The following is a 6,751-nucleotide window of genomic DNA, read 5'->3' as shown; positions in this document are numbered from 1 at the left end:
ACGCGACGAGCTATTCACCTCGCCCCCCCCCCCCCCCCTCTAGCTACATTTTCGGTCCCAACAAGTGGTATCAGAGCGAGGTCGCTCTTCACCGAAATCATCGCCGGAAGGGGCAAACATAACAAGAAGAGCTAGAGGGTGAAGAAGTTGGAGCAAAATTATCAAAGTTAAAGAATTTAAGAAGCTCAACTTCAAGATGCAATTCCAAGATGGACTTGGATTTGACACAAGGGTGGCTCCACCGTACACATCTACAAGCTTCAATCTTTGGAAATCAAGGATCGAAAACTTCTTAATGGTGGAGATAGAGCAATGGTTTGCTCTTATGGAAGGATTCGAAGCTCCAACGAATTCAAAGGGCAAAGTTCTCAAGAGGAGCAAATGGAGCCCAGAACAAGTCCAAAGGTGCGAAGCAAATGACAAGGTAACCAAATTATTAGTTAATTTATTCCCTAGTACAATTCTATGCAAAATTAGACAATATGAAGATGCCAAAGAACTTTGGAGCAAGTTGGCTAAGCTCCATGAAGAACCCTCCACTGTACCGAATCAAGAGGAATCCAAAAAGGATTGGAGCAAGACCAAGAGGAGGACTCCGAAGTTAAGAGATGCTCAACTTCCGAAGAAGAAGTCTAAGAAGAAGCTTCATCTTCGAGGGAATGCAATGAAGGGAACAAGGAGGGAGCATACTCCTTGTTCCATGTACAAGATGATGAAGCCTCCACCTCTAGGATTGAGGGAGAGCAATTTCTGGTGACACTGGATCAAGAAGAAGGAGAAGTCTCCACATCCGGGTCAAGAAGAGAAGAGGATGAAGAAGCTTCTACCTCCGGATCAAAAGGAGAAGATGTCATCCCTACACATGAAGGTATAAACATTTCAATTAAAAATAAAAATCATATTATATGTTTTGAGTGTAGGGAGAATGGACACTACAAGAGCAAGTGTCCCAACTTGGCCAAGAAGAAGGGCCAAGTGGCACCCAAGGGCAAGGAGAAGCCCAAGGAGACCATCCCCAAAACGAAGAAGAGCAAGGAGCACATTGTGTGCTTCTTATGCCAACAAAGAGGGCATTATCGAAGACAATGCCCTAAGGGGAAGAAGGTGGTCAAGGCTCAAGGAGGAAGCTCAGTTCAAGGGGGAGCCTCCAAGGTAAAAAGAAAGGTAACTTTTATTGAGCCTACCCCTTTAAATTATGGTAAAAAGCATGCTAGTTCTAACTTATATCATTTCAATGCTATTTACCATAAGAATAGGAAGCATGGAGACATTAAGGAAAATCATATGGCTCTACATGCTAAAACCACTACACCTAGGGCTAGGAATATAGATAAAAATCTAGACAAGAACACTAAGGTCAATAACTATAAGCCTAGAAATAAAAACGCTTAAGGATTAAATAGAAAACCTAAATCTAGGGATGTATGGGAAGAAAATCAAGTCTTGAGGTCAAGACTTGATAAAATGGAAAAGACCCTAAAAAGGATGGAAAATATCCTAATAGGGCAAAATGAGCAAAATCTAGGGTTAGGACAACAAAGGTCATCCAAGGGCCATAGAGGTTTCGGATACAAATATAAGGCTAAGAAAGATGAAATCTCTTACCATAGGGTTCCATATAGCTATGGAACCAACCCTAAGTCTAGAGATCAAGTCAAGGATATAAGGGAAGTTATCCCTAGAAGTATCTTTGCAATAACAAATGTGACTAAGACTTCTAAGAAGTCTAAGAAAGTCACAAAGAAGGTCACAAGGGAAGCAATCTCTAGGGTTGATCTAGAAAATGTGACAAAGGCTTCTAAGAAGCCAAACAAAGTCACTAGGAAGGTATCTAGGGAGGTTATCCCTAGCGAGTACCTAGAGCATCCAAGGAGCACCAATAGGTTTTGGATTCCTAGGAGCATCTTCTCTATCCCATAGATGGGTTAGAAAGTGTCAACTCTAAGTGGAAGGGTAGTTTACTCAATTATGAAGAAGTTGACACTCAAGGAGCATTTTCAAGGTTATTATTAACCTTTGAAAATGAAATGGATTTATAATTTACTCTTTGAAAGAGTAAAATATGCCAAATTTGAGAAGTATTGATTTTATTTTAAAATGGCACATATTAGAAAAACATAAGGAAATACCAAGTTGAGATTTTGGTATTTTTTTAGTGTTACTCTTGTGGAAGAACGAAATACGCCAACATTTGAGGAATAAGCTTAAATTCAATTGGCATAAGTTAATCAAGAGAACTAGAAATGTCAATTTAGGTTTTGGCTTTTTCTTGGAGCATTTAGAGGGCAATCTAGGTTTAATTTTTAATTTAGCTAAGGCTTAAGGACACTTAGATAGGTAATCTAGGTATTTTATTTATGTTAAAGCTCGCCATGATTGTTTTCCCATTATATGTCATGACATCATGATTATTTTTGCATTCATACCTTATGATGAAAAACACAAAAATACCATGTCATGACAAACATACATCATGTAGTTATAGGAAATTTTCTTTTGAAAATTATTTCTTTTTGATGTATGCCATAACATTATCATGCATTATGTTTATTTCCTTAAAATTAAGAACAAATGACATTTATCAACAAGTATCAACAAGTGACATCCTAGGTGGATGTTCAATATCCACAAAATGCCTAGATAGATATGCATGATCCCTAGACTAGGGCAAAACCAAAATTTTACATCTCACAAAGACCTATAAGATGACTTGTATATGTTTTGGGCACAGTAGATACAAGTAAGATGTTAAGATGATGAACAAAACTCAACATGCTGATTTAGTGCATTTCCTTGAGTTTTAAGTTCATCAAAACACATAGTTATGTGTTTTCCAATCATTGGGAAAGCTAATATACAAGTTATGTACATTGAGCCCAAGGAATATGGTTGGATATTGGTTTTGAAAATGTTTGTAAAATGATTTTGGAAAACCTTGGTGAAGGCTATCTTTTGATAGTAATCATCATTGAGTAGTTAGACACAAATTTGAAGAAAACACTAAAACTTTTGCAAGTTTTCAAGTTTGTGTCAATCTTTGAAAATATGATGTATTTTCATAGAACACTATTTTTCCATGATAAAGTATACCCTAAATAATGTCTATACAAATTTTCACGATTTTTAGAATTTTGTAGATTTTTCTAGGGGTTTCTGAAGTTGACTGAAATGAAATTTCAGCAACTATCAGACCTCAATCGATCACCCGATCGATTGAAGAGTCTCAATCGATTGGGCGATCGATTGAGAGCAAGCTTCTCGTGAACAGAAGCTTCCTAGATCGATCAACCGATCGATCCAGCCCTCCTGAATCGATCAGTGGATCGATTTAGCATGGTCTGATCGATTGGGACCCAACTCCAATCGATCGAAGCTGCTGATTTTGGCTGGGAAAGCCTGATTTCAGCATTTTTGAACCATGGTTAGTCTAGGTAATCATTCCAAACCCCTCAAAATACATTTGTATACATAAAAAGGGTGTTTTCATGTTGAAAACAAGGATGGATTGGTTAAGAGAGACTAAGTAGAAGTTTACGTTGAGGTTGATTCAAATTTTGAACTTTTGAACCTCAAAACTTCTAAATTTGGGTTTTCTAAAGGTTTAGGGATTCCAAGTCATTGTTGGTGCAATGACAGAAGGTACGACCATGTCTTTAGGGGGAGGTACTCTTTAAAGACATGAAAACTATTTTTCATGAACCTTGGAAGGTGGTTAACCTTCTTTTAAGAACATGCTCAAGGTTGAGCGTTTGAACTTTAATGGGGAGTGGATATCCTCATTGTTCAAGTGGTTCAAGTTGGTATATGCTCATGGATGAGCATTCGATACAAATGAATGGTATGAGACCTTCATTATCATGTTGATCACAACGAGTGAAGTTGTGAACAACGAAGAGAAACTCTTCCGGGGGAGAGTCTCAAAGGGGAGAGTTTTCAACAAGTGAATTTGTTGATGTGTGCCCAAAGATGAGGCATGTAGGGATTTGATGTGTGCCAATAGGGGAGAATGAAAGGGTTGAAGTTATGCCTTCATTATCTAAGAGGGAGTTTGCCTTCTTAGGGGGAGAATGTAGGGTTTAACTTACGTCTTCATTGCCTAGTGGCATGAAGGAAGTTGAGGCTATGAGAATTAGCCTAACTTAAATGAGGTAATGAGGTATTGTCAAACATCAAAAAGGGGAGATTGTTGGTGCAATATCCCACAGGTCAAGGTTGACCTAGTTGACCAAGATTGAGTCTTAGTTTGGGTTTCGATGTTTGACAATACAAGACTTCGATGATATGGACAAATGCAGGTGCAGTTGTTCATCTGGGGAGATTGTTTGGTGCAATTCCCCTCTGATCAGGGTCTGATCAGGTTGATTGAAGAAGAGTCAAGTAAGTCAAGGTTGACCAGATACTTGACTGGGAAGTCCTAACTGAGATGTTAGGCAGAAGGAAAATCTTGGTGAGTGAAGCCAGGTGAAAGTCCTAGTGAGTGAAGCTAGGCAGTGTGAAAGTCCTAGTGAGTGAAGCTAGGCAGTGAGAAAATCCTGATGAGTGAAGCCAGGTGAAAGTCCTAGTGAGTGAAGCTAGACAGTGAGAAAATCTTGGTGAGTGAAGCCAGGTGAAAATCCTAGTGAGTGAAGCTAGGCAGTATGAAAATCTTGGTGAGTGAAGCCAAGTGAAAGCCCTGGTGAGTGAAGCCAGGCGGAGTGAAAGTCCTAGTGAGTGAAGCTAGGCAGCATGAGAATCTTGGTGAGTGAAGCCAATTGAAAGCCCTGGTGAGTGAAGTCAGGCAGATGGAAAGTCTTAGTGAGTGAAGCTAGGCAGTTGGAAGTCCTAGTGAGTGAAGACAGGCAGATGAGAAGTCCTGGTGAGTGAAGCCAGGCACGGGGAAAATCCAGATGGGTCAACGTTGACCAGACATCTGGTGAAAGTCCAAGTAGGTCAAGGGATTGACCGGATACTTGGCACAAGGAGAAAAGTCCAAGTCGGTCAAATGGATTGACCAGACACTTGGTGAGGGAGTCCTAGCAAGTCAAGGGTGACCGGATGCTAGGCATGATGTACCAACAGGTCAAGGTTGACTGGATGTTGGTTTGAGGGGCTTGGGAGTTGGTTTTGGGCAAAAATCAACAGCTGGATCAATCAACCGATCGATTGGCTAGAGCCAAATCGATCGGTCGATCAATTGGGGAGTCCCCGCGAGAAGCCTTCGTCCCAATCGATCAGTGGATCGATTGGGAGGCAGTCGCGAGCGCACAGAAGCCTGTTGGATCGATCAGCCGATCGATCCAGAGGCCCCAATCGATCAGTGGATCGATTGGGAAGCTGCGATTTATCGCGATAAGCCCTGGATCGATCCGTTGATCGATCCAGGCAAATTCCCATAGCACAGAGGCGCTTTGGATCGATCGGTTGATCGATCCAAAGCCTCCCCGATCGATTGGGAGCAATCCAATTGATCGGGATCCGACCGTTGGCATCGTATTTAGTTGCAGGCGTTCGATTCCTTCAGCAGCGCTTCATCGATTCATCTTAGATCCTCGACAGCAACTCCACAGCTCTCTCTAAGCTCCAGATCGCCAGTTCTTTAAGGATCTTGGAGGCTCTTCCAAGTCAAGAGGCGGATCAAAAGCAAGAAGAAGAAAGCTAGGGTTAGGGTTTCTTGTACTCATTGTAAGCTTTGCTTATACTTTTGTTCCCTTTCCTTTCTTTCTGTATTGAGAGTCTTGTAGGGCTTCTCCGCCTTCGGTAGTTACTGAAAAGGAGTGTTTATTAGTGGAGGTGTGTGTGAGTGCGTGGATCCTTGGACTAGTCACCTCCTTTGGAGGTGGATACCAAGTAAATCTACTTGTTAGCATTGTGTGTGTTGTTTCTTGTATATTTCCGCTGCACATCTTCGAAGAAACAAGCAACGCCAACCACGAGCACGCGACGAGCTATTCCCCCCCCCCCCCCCCCCCCTCTAGCTACATTTTCGGTCCCAACAAGTCAAAGATGACAGGGCAATCCAAAGTCAAGAGCAGGTGCCAGTCAAATTCAGGGACTACACGTCCAAGCAAGTCACTCCCATTCTCCCAGTCGGCTCCAAGCCAGTCAGACCCCGAGGGTTTAGTCCCCTAATGGCATGGTTTCCAGTTTTCTCCTGGCCAGATATACGCCGATCGCACACTAAGGGCTCAGTCCTCTCATGGCATGGTTCCTAGTTTTCTCCCAGTCAAATATATGTCGATCGAACACTAAGGGCTCAATCCCCTCATAGCATGTTTCCTAGTTTTCTCCCAACCGACTATACGTCGATCGGACCTAATGGCTCAATCCTCACATTTATCCTGAGCATATCTTCCAGCCTAAGCCCGATCGGCTCCACGTCGGACAAACATTATTCTACTTTGCATAGCTCCCAGTTTATGCCTAGTCGGCATAATGTCGGATGGACTATTGCTAGGAGACAACATTGTCAGGGAATCGCAACCATTTGTCAGAGAGTAACGACTGTTCGTCAAGGAATATTCTGAGGCTCTGCTGTCTGTATCAAGCTGAACATTTCTCCACCCAATGGGAGTTCCTCTTACATCTTCTATTACCCGACATACCCTGACACTTGACATTCACTGATGCCTAATGATTGTTGAAGTTATCAAAGACAGGATAAAAAGGGAGGTCCTCTCCGTTGGCCAGGTACACGCTCACTCATACACACGTATTACTATCATTCTACTTTCATACTTTTTCTTCTCGACTTCTTTCTGACTTGAATGTCAGA

This window comes from Zingiber officinale, chromosome 8B, assembly GCF_018446385.1.
Source record: "Zingiber officinale cultivar Zhangliang chromosome 8B, Zo_v1.1, whole genome shotgun sequence".
NCBI lineage: Eukaryota > Viridiplantae > Streptophyta > Magnoliopsida > Zingiberales > Zingiberaceae > Zingiber > Zingiber officinale.
The sequence above is the reverse complement of the archived record's forward strand: the minus strand, read 5'-3'. Positions refer to the sequence as shown.